This window comes from Macrobrachium rosenbergii, chromosome 19 (assembly GCF_040412425.1).
Source record: "Macrobrachium rosenbergii isolate ZJJX-2024 chromosome 19, ASM4041242v1, whole genome shotgun sequence".
In the NCBI taxonomy this organism is placed as follows: Eukaryota; Metazoa; Arthropoda; class Malacostraca; order Decapoda; family Palaemonidae; genus Macrobrachium; species Macrobrachium rosenbergii.
The window spans coordinates 28,147,727-28,159,922 of record NC_089759.1 but is presented as its reverse complement, the minus strand read 5'-3'; the positions used below and the strand labels follow the sequence as shown (position 1 = coordinate 28,159,922).

The following is a 12,196-nucleotide window of genomic DNA, read 5'->3' as shown; positions in this document are numbered from 1 at the left end:
TATCTTAGTTTAACCAGACCACTGAGCTGGTTAACAGCTCTCCTAGGGCTGGCCCGAAGGATTAGATTTATTTTACGTGGCTAAGAACCAACTAGTTACCTGGCAACGGGACCTACAGCTTATTGTGGAATCCGAACCACATTATGACGAGAAATGAATTTCTATCACCAGAAATGAAGTCCTCTAATTCTTCATTGGCCGCTCGGAGAGTCGAACGCTGGGCCAACAGCGTGCTAGCCGAGAGCTCTACCCACCCCTCCAATGAAGAACTGCACTACAGTAAAATACATCATAAACACACGTCAGCAACTTGTTGCACACGCATCACAAATAGGTTGAATAAAAGTCGACGACTTTTTGGTAGTCCAAATCAGTGCCTCAAACGATTATTCAGCATTTGCCAAAGATTCGCTCTCCACTGACGGTTTTAGAGATAGCTAACTGGGCAATTCCATGTCACGTCTAAGAAAGCGTCTACACTACAGTAAAACATGTCTTAAACACACGTCGGCGACTTATTGCCGATACCTTATAGACAGGTCGAATACAAGTCAACGACTTGCTGGTAGTCTTAACCAGTGTTACAAATGATTATTCAGTATTTGCCAAAGATTCGTTCCCAAACTAAGACTGTAAACTTCTTGTCATACTGTTTGTGATATGTTGTCACCCTGTCTGTAACATGTATGCGATAAGCTGCCGGCGTGCGATCATCGCATGTTCTGCTGTAATGCGGACACACCCTAAACTGACACAACAAGCCATTACCATATACAATAAAAACAACTCAGTTCAAACAAATAAGAAATACTCCCAACCCTACAATAGAATCACCAAACAACCTATGGTCGCTTGTAAGAAAGACAGTTCAGTAGTTGCCGGAAAGATATTTAAGGTGTTATATGAAATCTTATCACCCCTTTGTAGTTCCTCGCTGGGTGAGCGGGTTCCGTTCTCAGCTACCACTCTGTTGGTCGCGAGTTCGAATCTCCGACCGGCCAGTGAAGAACAAGAGGAATTTGTTTCTGGTAATAGAAATTCATTTCTCGCTATAATGTGGTTCGGATTCCACAATAAGCTGTAGGTCCCTTTGCTAGGTAACCAATTGGTTCTTAGCCACGTAAAAAAATTCTGATCCTTCGGGCCAGCCCTAGGAGAGCTGTTAATCAGCTCAGTGGTCTGGTTAAGCTAAGATAAACTTAACCCATCAAGGGTTATCTTTGTAGGAAAGAAACTTCAAAAAGCTCACTGGCAGTACATACTGTCGATGTCAACACGCTGCTGTCACACAAACAAGTCTCATATAGTCAGTAAACATTTTCTGTAATCGGAAACGAATCGGATATCCTTGCCTGAGAAAATAACTGAAGTTAAATCACTTTTTCAGGAGGCCGAAGATGGACTGAGATTTAATAGTTTTCTTACAGAAGAAGCCATCTCATTGTCCAAAAGTTAGATTCCCCAGCATGAAATAAATGGAGAAATCAATGTCACTTATAAGAGATACATACCATTATCGATTTCGAAAATTTGATATCGTATGATGAAGAGAAAATCACTGATGCATCTGGGAAGGATAACTCAAGGATTAGTGATGAACAGAGAGAATGGTTCAACATTCCATTGCCATGGGCAAAGCAGAACATGCAGCTAATATACTAAATAATACAAGATTCAAAACAGTCACGCCTGTATACAGACACATACATACATACATACATACAATATATATACTGTATATATATGTTACAGGGAATATGTGTAATCAGGGATTACGCGTAATCACTAGGGAATATGTGTAATGATCCATTCCCTTGGGAACATTTGATCCCCGAGGGCTAGTACTAAACACCGCAAAACAGTGATTTATCTACCCAGTTTTGCCGTGTTTAGTACAAGCCCCTGGGAGGTCAAATGTGTTTTGCCGTGTATAGTACTAGCCCCTGGGTGATCAAATGTCCCTAAGTGGATTTGATCCCCAGGGGCTAGTACTATACACGGCAAAACACATTTGACCTCCCAGGGGCTTGTACTAAACACGGCAAAACTGGGTAGCTAAATCACTGTTTTGCCGTGTTTAGTACTAGCCCTCGGGGATCAAATGTTCCCAAGGGAATTGGTCATTACACATATTCCTAGTGATTACGCGTAATCCCTGGTTACACATATTCCCTGTAACATATATAACCAGATATACAAACACACACACACACACACACACATATATATATATATATATATATATATATATATATATATATATATATATATATATATTTATATATGACATGTTTATATATATAACATATGTAAATATATACATATATACTGTACATACAGTACATACACATATCCATTTGCTTTATCTCGTTACAGAGTGCGGCTCAGGTTCTCGAAAGGATTTGGGATAAAGAACGTAGCTTATGACTCTCTAAACCCTGGCTGAGCTCCTCCACAGTCTACTAAAACCAGAGGCTTAATTCATTGTTTAGGTCAACAAGGAGCCATATATTTCTCAGGGAAAGACCCTAAACCCCTTCCCTGACCTTAGGATAGATCTTAGGACTCTCGTTAATGAAGCAAGGCTGGTAGCCACCTTACCCCGGGACCATTATATGTATAATATATACAATATTTATACATATACATACATATTTTTATATATATATTATATAAATATATATTTATATATTTATATTTTTAAAATAAATTTATATATCATATGTATATACACATTACATACAAATATGCATACATTACTTATATATATATATATATATATATATATATATACATTACTCAATGTAAATAGTCACTTGATAGTCACACCTCAGATAGTCTATATATAGACATATAATGCATACATATATATACATATATATATATATATATATATATATATATATATATATATAGATAGATAGATAGATAGATACATACATATATAAACAAATGAATAAATATATATACATATATAGATATATATATATATATATATATATATATATATATATATATATATAGTATATAGACTTTAAGTTATGATCACTCATTTTGAACTTCATACTTATTATCTAGACGGATAATAGAGTATATCATGCGGGATCTAAGCCATGTAAAATAACTTCATATGAACGTACTTTACTTCCATTTTCGACACCAGTTTAACCGAAACAACTAAAGAACCAATATGGCCAACAAAACGAAGCCCTCAAATCGCGGACAACGACGCCGTAAAAAGAGTAAAGGCGACAGATACCGCACCTGCTTAATATGCACCCTCTCCATTTTTTTCATGCGAGGTATCCCACAGCATTACGTTATTCAAAAGCAAGTCGTACGCAGTCTTAATTGCATCAAATCACCGTCCCGTAAATAACCATAAAGAACGTGAGCAAGAGGGATTCGATGTTAATCTACTCCGTAATCAGATCATAATTATGATCTTAAAACGAAAACAATAAAAGTACCGTTTTTCTTCCGCGGTTCAATCTTTACGATCTATGCCATTTGATGGTAATTATCAACTTCATTCTGGCTTTTGTGTGGGAAAAATGTTTTCGTTGTTCTGGGTGACGCCAAACCGTTAATCTTCAGTTAAGTATGTCCTTTCATTGGTTATCATCAATTTTTCCTTTAAAATCGTCTGCATGATACGGAATGCAACCAGCTAGATCAGTTTGTCAATGGGTATAAAATTATCTAATCGGAAGGGCAACCTGCTTTTGACGTCTTCAAGCTAGAACAAGATACCCACAAATATTGGACAGCGTCTTGTTTTCTTTCTCCATTTTTATCAATATATCTAAAATAAAGCCCTTGCAACAAGGATTATAACTTTTTCCAGATTCCTTCCATTAAAAAATTCCTTGGTTAAATTTAATCGCAAGAGTTCAGAAATTTCTCAGATCACTTCATTCAAGAAACTTCCCAGTGCTGACTTCGATTCTGACTGACCTAGCTGACATAGGAAATGTAAAATTGCTCTTAAATTAGAAATCTGATCACCCACATACTGAAAAATCACGACTAAATATTTAAAACAGAACTATCCACTTTAGCAGTCTGAGTCTAAACCATCAACTTCTGAGCTGGTACTGACCTTTGAAAGGTGTCTCTTCAAAGCTATCTTCGCCGTATAAGTGGCAAGATACAAAAGTACACCACAGGGTTACAGAACACGGGACGATAAGTATTAGTACCGAATTAATACTCACAAAACGTACAGATATCACACTTTCACACATAGGACAAGAATATTTACACGCGACGACTTCGAGAACGTAAATAAAGCTGTTGTGAACAAAGACTACGACATCGCAGCGTCTCTTTATATCAGAAGACCGAAACGAGCGCTGAATGGCTATTCAACTATCGGAGTGTCTTGTTTTATACAGAAAATATACAACCACCAATGGCTACTGTTAAGTATTGAAACATCGTCAATTACCTCAAATTGTATTTATCTTTGGTATAATTTCTTACCTTTTCGATTTTTAAACGCTTTAGTAGATTTTTTTTTTAATAAATTGTAATTATAGACACACAATTGGTTATTCTCTTCTTTGTCAGAAGGTGGGATAGAAGGTTTTTCTATTTGTGAACGAAAAATTGCCAACGTGATGACTTCAGATGTGGACGCGGTGCTAAATAATATATAATTTATATGTGTATATATACATATATATGGCTATTAGAATTACATATGTATCTGGTAAAAGTGACCAGTAGATTCTACATATATATATATATATATATATATATACATACATACATACATACATATATATTATATACTGTATATATATAACATATGCATATCATTTAAGAGGGAGACAATGCCACGTTAATCAAATATCTACATCTAAAAATCTGTATTGCCAGTGTTCGACGATTATGTGATCGAAGGGTGAAAATATCAAAATAATCTCGTCCACAAAGCGCTGATTAAATGTCTGCTGTCTGACACACAGCAGTCGGGTAAATTAATTTCAGCTAACCGTCCGTTTTCATTTCCTTACCGGTGCATCCAGCCCAGCAGCTTCTTTTTACTGCTGAAATGTCTGTTTGATTCATCGTCGTCATAGTCATATTCATCATTATGAAATAACCATTAAACATGATCTCGTAATATTAGTATCGTCATTTTTATAATAGCTGTCATTACCCGATTTTAGATTAGTTACTTTGTGGTGTACATAATTCTGTATATATATCACGGCTACATCAAGAGTGTCGTATAAATATATATATAACTTTTTATCCAAAACTGTCGTAACATCATTGAAATGGCTTCGTCGAGCACTGTTGCTGATGGTGTGCGCCCGCTATGCCACCTAACTTGCTTTCGGGCTGGCGCCTTCTCTGCCTTTCTTCACCAACTCTTTCAAGCTCTTCGTTGGGTGAGTCGGTAGAGCTGCGGACGGGCACTCGCTAGGCCAGAGTTCGATTCCCCGGCCGGCTGATGAAGAGTTAGAGTAATTTATTTCTGGTGATAGAAATTCATTTCTCGCTATAATGTGGTTCGGATTCCACAATAAGCTGTAGGTCCCGTTGCTAGGTAACCAATTGGTTCTTAGCCACGTAAAATTAGTCTAATCGTTCGGGCCAGCCCTAGGAGAGCGGTTAATCAGCTCAGTGGTCTGGTAAAACTAAGGTATACTTTTTTCCAAAGCCCTTCCTTCGCAAACGCTAAGCTCCTAAGGAGTAACTCGAAAGTGGTCTTCCAGTATTCCCTTTCTTTGTCATCTTGTTTCAATTAATTGTTATAAGGTTTCTTATCTCACTCAGTCTTTTCCTGTTTATAAGACATGTTAACTAATTACTTTAAGGTGTATTATTATTCGAACAGTACTCCAGATAAGAGGAATTTATTTCTGGTGATAGAAATAGAAAGTCATCTCTCGCTATAATGTGGTTCGGATTCCACAATAAGCTGTAGGTCCCGTTGCTAGGTAACCAATTGGTTCTTAGCCACGTAAAATTAGTCTAATCCTTCGGGCCAGCCCTAGGAGAGCGGTTAATCAGCTCAGTGGTCTGGTTAAACTAAGGCATTCTTATTTAACTTAACTCCAGAAACGAAGAAATGTTACTTATTGGATCTACAGCAAATACTATTACCTTTTTTTTGCTAGCGTGTTTTGCTTTGCTTGAGAAATAGTGACACAAGCCAAATAATGGATCTTTCCTTCTAATTTTACGATTGCAAGTCTTAGCACCGAAATAGGAATGATCTTACATCCAATGAAACGTTCTCCTGTATAAAGGTACTCTCGAACTCACAGTGATAATCTGAAACTATTTACGTAATAATAATAATATAATAATAATAATAATTTTATATAAGACTGATGCAAAGTTTTATTAGCCAAGTTAACAATTGTTAACGGCTGTTCGGGAAAATTCCGAAATTAAAAAATTCATTTATTTACCTTCTCTTTCAAAGCTGAATTGTAAAATTTAAAAAAAAAAATGTATTCGCAGAAGCATCTACAGGACAATGACTTCAATGAGCACATAACCACAAATGTGTACAATTAGTTCTGTCGCTCAACTCGTGCAAATTATCAAGACCGCATTTGCCTGATATTCATACTATATAAAAGGCATTATATAATCATGTATATCTCATTTTTCTGTGTAACACGCACAGTCTACTGGTAATGATCTCCGCGTTCAACCATCACGAAATCTCATAAAAATAATGCAGGAGAATATTGTTCTCAAATACTGGATAATAAAATAGAATATAGTATTTAGGCCAAAGGCCAAGCGCTGGGACCTATGGGGTCATTCAGAGCTGAAAGAAAAACTGACAGTAAGAAGGTTTGAAAGGTGTAACAGGAGGAAAACTCCGCAGTTGCACAATGAAAACAATGTCAGAGAGGGTGGAAAGTCAAATGGAAGAAAGAGAACATGAACAGGGGCGCAGTAAAAGGAATGAAAGAGGTTGCAGCAAAGGGCCTAAGGGATGCTGCAAAGGGCCTTAAGTAATGCCTACAGTGCACCACGTACGTGCACTGAAGACACTGCCCCCTAAGAGATATTCTAATACTGCCATCAATTTGGGGAAAAAATTTGAAGTTATTCGTTCGTGTTTTTGAAGTCACAGGACCCTAACGCCAGCCCACTCCATCCATTTACAAACAGAATGAGAGAGAGACAGAGAGAGAGAGATAAAACTGTGCGACAATGGGGCACAGACAATCGCTCTGATTACAGGAAGAGACAAAACGAATTGGTTTTTGGCCATGACATATTCCATTTACTGATTCTAGAAACAGGAAAGAATAAGTGAGAGAGTGAGGGGGATGAGAGAAAAAGACACTGGGAGAGAAAGGCCTAAAATGGGGATGGCACTGAAAACGTGGAGAAGAAATGTTACTGGATTCATTTTTCTCTCATTTTTGGAGGATAGGTCACACAAAACGTACCTAGGAAGAGAATAACCTACAAATCCCAGCAAAATATATGTGCATCATCAACAGGAACACAAATTTAATGCCATGAGTGATTACATCGGTGCTACTCTTGGCTTGTCATCTACGCGTCAGCCTACTCCGAGGTGCTAGTACTAAATATGACGGAAGCTCCTTGGGACGCCGTGTTTAGTACTAGCCCCTCGGGGATCAAAGTACTATATGCACCCACTTCTATAATGTGTGGTCGACAAATTATATTAATAAACGATATCTTCGTGCGGCCGTCTACTTTACATTTACCATGCGGTGTTTAGTACTAGCACCTCGGAGTAGATGACGCGTAGATAACAAGCCAAAGAAGCACCAATACATCTGTACAAGAAACTGGATTGACTGGATAATACAAGCGATATGGAAGTGACTGAAACAAATGAAATATGGTGGAGGGTGTCTTTAATGGTGTGGGCCAACATCCCCCCTCTCCTACCCCGCCTACACCACCACTGGAGACCATGGAGCCCCCTTGAAAAAAAACACCCTACAACAACAGCAACAGCAGAAGCAGCAGCAGCAGCAGCAGCAGGAGCAGAAGCTCCTCGCTCCGAGCCCCCTGTTAAATCTCCCGGAATTTATGAGGGAGCATTAACCTAGTTCAGCCCAAGTCCTCATTTGTTTAGATTAGTTGTAGTGAGGAGGTCATATATTCCCCATTGTTGTCTGGGATGGCCCGTAATGAATAGAGCTCAAAGTTGCATTCGCCATTCCATATAATCCGACCTTACCGAAGGCGATTTGTCAAGATTCAAAAGGCATCGGGAGAATGCTCGGCGGTTTTATTTTCCTAGTTGCTTAACTGCCCGCAAAATATCGGCGGATGTGTTTGTCTCGGCGTCGATGCCACTATATCATCCATTCCATTCCCTCCCTGTCTACATCTGGCAGAACCTCTGGCTCGTCTCTAACATTTCCTATCTTATCTGTGTCTGAGACCCGCTGGAACGATTGTATTTTTTGTCTATCGGTCTCTAGGAGACGATGGTATTATGTCTCATTTCCTATCTATATCTAGAAGCCTCAGGTAGGTTTCCTCGCTTCCTATTAACACGTAGGAACAAATAGTATGTCTCTTTCATTTCCCATCTGTCTACATCTAGAGGTCACTGGTACGTCTCCTATTTTCCTGTCTATCCTTATCTAGAACGCACTTTACATATATATATATATATATATATATATATATATATATATATATATATATATATATATATATATATATATATATATATATATATATATATAACTTTATTTATATTGCTACTCACTTAATGAAACCCTTATAACCTAGAGGTCTATACACGCAGTGAATTTAATGAATGCCTTCCACTGGGTACAGAATGATGTCCACAGGAGTCAGATTTCCTTGCAATTGGTGTGAATGCCATATTAATCTTTCATGCTACAATTTTTTCAAAATCCTGACATTTTTTTTTTAATCCGATCTACAAACACGATTATTCACATAGCATATATTGTATAATAATTCTAGATTCGAGATAAAATAAAATCGTTTTTGTTAGATTGCCAGGAAGTGTGTTGGCGATATGAATTTTTTCTTCAGAAAATGTATTTCCAATTCGAGAGATATGACTATGAATCTAGGCTACTTTAAGAGAAATAACTATAATAAACTAACCATCTGATGATTTCATTTCTGATCCTTTTAACCCAGGGAAACAAAACGCATATGTCAGTCATATCCATTAACGATGCAATATCAGATTACATCAACTCACGGAAAGTTGCATAATTCATTAAGCAAGGGATAAAAGCCGCTTGCTTCCATTCAGTTGTGGCTTGTCCTTTATGCAACCGTGACGGCGAACCTTCCAGGTAAAGCAAAAAAAAAAAAAAAAAAAATTAATTAACGAGGAATCCAAAATCCCATCTCTTTCAAAATAACCAAGTCAATCATTTGCCAACTCCAGCTCAGCATTCCTAAATTCTCTCTTCACGGACACAACGGATCATTAATCGGCAGAGAACATTCTTTAATTCTCTCACCACCCCGTAGGCGGGTAGCGCCGTCAGTGCACCTCCCACGTGGCGCACTGTAGGTATTACTTGAGGTTCTTTGCAGCGTCCCTTCGGCCCCTAGCTGCGACCTCTTTCATTCCTTTTACTGCACCTCCAACATATTCTCTCTCTTCTGGCTTCCTTCCACCCTCTGCTAACATGTATGTCACAGTACAACTGCGAGGTTTTCCTCCTGTTACAACTTTGTAACCTTTCATTCTCAGTTTTCCTTTCAGCGCTGAATAACCTCATAGGTCCTAGCGCTTGGCCTTCCACCTAAATTTTATATTCTCTCTCTCTCTCTCTCTCTCTCTCTCTCTCTCTCTCAAACGACCGATTATTCAGTTGTTGCAAAGATTTCTTTGAACATTATTTTATATTTGTTCCCCAATGTTCATTAAATACACTTGCTCGCAACGCCCTATATACCCAACACAGGCCCTGAAAAAAAGGAAAGCAATGATTTACACCATCTCTCTCTCTCTCTCTCTCTCTCTCTCTCTCTCTCTCTCTCTCTCTCCTTCGTAAACTTTTCTCATTTTCTCTTTGGTTTGTCTCTCCCTGCCTCTAAACATAGATGTTTCCTTTCTCTCTCTCTCTCTCTCTCTCTCTCTCTCTCTCTCAGATCTTCCTCTCCAGATCTTCCTTCAAACTTTTCCCATTTTCTCTTTGGTTTGTCTCTCCCTACCTCTAAGCATAGATAGATATTCTCTCTCTCTCTCTCTCTCTCTCTCTCTCTCTCTCTCTCTCTCTCTCTCTCTGTCTCTCTCTCTCTCTGCTTTCCTGCAAGTAATTCCAAAAACTCTTGAAAGGGGGAAAATTTGTTCTAAGTATTTCAGAATGTCATTTCCTTAACCACTGAAAAGTGTTTAGGTGAAGTTACGTGTGATGAGAAGTGTTCCACTTGGTGAAGAGCAGCGTTAATTATGAGGAGTTATTCATTAATTCTCAGTAAGTTGCCTCAAGAACTAAAGAGGCGGAGATTGGATATATTTAAGAAGAAATTGAAGGTATGTCTGTTCAAAAACAGCTATAACACAGAAGAATGAACAGAATAGAATATAGAATTTAGGCCAGTGGCCAAGCGCTGGGACCTATAAGGTCATTCAGCGCTGAAAGGTAAGTAGACAGGAAGAAGGTTTGAAAGGTGTAACAGGAGGAAAACCTCGCCGTTGCACTATGAATCAATTGCTAGAGAGGGTGGAAAGTCAGATGGAAGAAAGGGAATATGAACGGAGGTACAGTAAAAGGACTGAAACGAGGTTGCAGCTAGGGACCGAAGGGACGCTGCCAAGACCCTCAAGTAATGCCTGCAGTGAACTATATGAGGCGCACTGACGGCACTACTTCCCTACGGGATCAACACCGAAGAACTATAAAGTATAACTTACAAATTACAAGGGCCCGTCTCATGGACTGAGTGAGGGCTACCATCCCATGGACCTAATGAGGGCAGATAGGGGACCCCCAAAAATGGTACCCTAAATGATAATGATGGTGATTATAAGTATTATCTTACATCCAAGAAGAATATTTCTAACCTCATTTTCATCATCATTTTGCTAAGTATATATGCTTGAGTTAGTAAACAAGTTTGTTAAAAGAGGGGGAAAAAAATTCCCATAAAATTCTACGAGTTTCCTAAGAACGCAGCCATGAGAGTTTTGCTAAATTAAAAAACAAACTTGAGCACATGGAGTTTTCCCCCGAACGATTCATATATTAGGGGAAAGTATCGCTTTTTTCTGCTCAAAATATTCTTCGTGGATCCTAAAGTACAAGGAAAGCGGCGCCATACGGGAGTAAATAACCAAGACCCGGTATCGAGGATCGTGGAGTAGGAAACATAGCAAAAATCACTTACTTTACGTTATCTCTCTCTCTCTCTCTCTCTCTCTCGAACTACCTAAATATTTGAATAATGTATGGGTCAAATTCAAACTTAACTCCATTCACGAATGACGCATTTGTTTAATCAAATTTTAAAGTTTCGTAAACTTTATTTATTCCCCAACAATTTACTCTCTCTCTCTCTCTCTCTCTCTCTCTCTCTCTCTCTCGCTATGTATTTTTCTCTTGAGAACACGCTCTTGAATATCTGAGTAATGTTTAAGTAAAATTCAAAGCTTAACTCTATTGATGAATGACGGATTTATTCAACTATGTTTTGAAGTTTCACAAACCTTATTTATTCCCAAATGTTCATTTAAACACACTTATTCGCAACGTACTTTATAGCCAACATGGGCCATGAAAAAAAAGGAAAACGATGATTTACATCATCTCTCTCTCTCTCTCTCTCTCTCTCTCTCTCTCTCTCTCTCTCTCTCTCTCTGGAGAACAACTACATAAATATCTGAATAATGTTTAAGTGAAATTAAAAGCTTAACTCCATTGATGAATGACGCATTCATCTAACCAAAATTTAATGACTGACGCATTCATTTAACCCAAATTTAGTTTCATAAATTTATTCCCCAATAAAATACATTCTCTCTCTCTCTCTCTCTCTCTCTCTCTCTCTCTCTCTCTCTCTCTCTCTTCTCATTTTTCTTTTTCTGGAGAGAAACTATATAAACATAAGAATAATGATGAAGTAAAATGAAAATCTTGACTCCATGGACGAATGACGTACTTATTCAATCATGTTTTGAAGTTTCACGAACCATATATACAGTATTCCCCAATGTTCATCTAAACAC

General features: G+C 38.0%; 1 protein-coding gene across 1 annotated transcript in view; it reads left to right on the top strand.

Moving 5' to 3' along the window:
• LOC136848783 (cell adhesion molecule Dscam2-like) overlaps nt 1-12,196 on the top strand; it is a 351,367-nt gene that overhangs the window by 218,598 nt on the left and 120,573 nt on the right.